The sequence below is a fragment of the Otolemur garnettii genome, unplaced genomic scaffold (genome assembly GCF_000181295.1).
Source record: "Otolemur garnettii isolate 467f Iridium unplaced genomic scaffold, OtoGar3 scaffold00025, whole genome shotgun sequence".
NCBI lineage: Eukaryota > Metazoa > Chordata > Mammalia > Primates > Galagidae > Otolemur > Otolemur garnettii.
The window spans coordinates 3,993,603-3,994,862 of NW_003852420.1; positions in this window are offsets into that span (position 1 = coordinate 3,993,603).

Genomic DNA, 1,260 nt, shown 5'->3' on the forward strand with positions numbered 1-1,260 from the left:
GCCGTCATTGTTGTTTGGCGGGTCGGGCTGGGGATTCAAACCCGCCACCTTAGGTGTACGTGGCTGGCGCCCTAGCCGGTTGAGCCATAGGCGCCGAGCCCCAAGGTGCATTCTTATCCAAACTTTATTTTGGAAAAGTTGGTATGGAAAATGAGCTGCTCCAACACAAAGCTAATGAGGCCAGTAAGAATTATAGGTAAAGCTGAAGCAATGAAAACTATTTTTTCATCATGATCAAGCAAAAATGTATAATAGTGAAAGGTGATGGGTGAACCACCCTCCATACCAAGCAGCCCTTATTACCATACTTTGTTACAAAGTGTTTCCCCCCACCTTTGTTTATTCATTCAGTTTCTTAGACTTAAAAAAATAGACTTTTAATGCAAATTATGTGCATGATATTACAATAAATGTTGTGGGTGACCAATAAGACCTAAGTGACTTTCTACCCACAAGAAATGCGCAGCCAGTTGAGGACACAGACATATGCACACAAATCTACACACGAGGCATCTCAAGGTGCCTGTAAGTAGTGAGATGCCTAATTAACTAAGATTTCTGATGCATGCAAGTAAAGAATATAACATCTTTACGCCAAGATGTTGGGTTGGGGGAGATTGGACAGCTGGCAAGTATTTTATGATGAAAGATCCAAGTTGAGATAGAATGTTTATGGCTATCCATGGGTTCAAGTCATGGTGGAAAGAGGCACGGATTACCCTCAGTGATGTGGTACCAGGGGAGACTAAGAGTTATGACACCATTAAGTAAAATAAAAGGAGCACTGGTATTAGAAGCACATTATCTAAAGATGTGCATTGGAACATTAGTTCTGCCACTGACCAGGCAGCTAAACTTGAGCCAAGGCTACGAGCCTCAATTTGCTCATCAGTTAATACTTTTATCAGTATCTGTCTCAGAGGGACCTTCAAAGGAGCCAACATGGCAGCATAGAAAGCAAAAAGCACTTTACCAGCACAAAGGGTACAGAGCAAGTCTAACCAGACTCTCGTGTGTGAATGAAGCTTAGGAGTGGACACCAAAATGACAGCACAGGGCCACTGTCTGGGTGGTGAGAAGTCTGCATGTTTGTCTGAGCCAGTATTGATATGGTTGAGTCAATGAGGTAACCTATCTGTAAGACTGCTGTTTGAAAGATAAACAGGAAGCCAAATAACCTTAACACTACTCATTATCCTGTTATAGCCTGTATGTGCAACATAATGTGTTTAGCTTCCCTTTGAGCAGTTAACCTGCTCA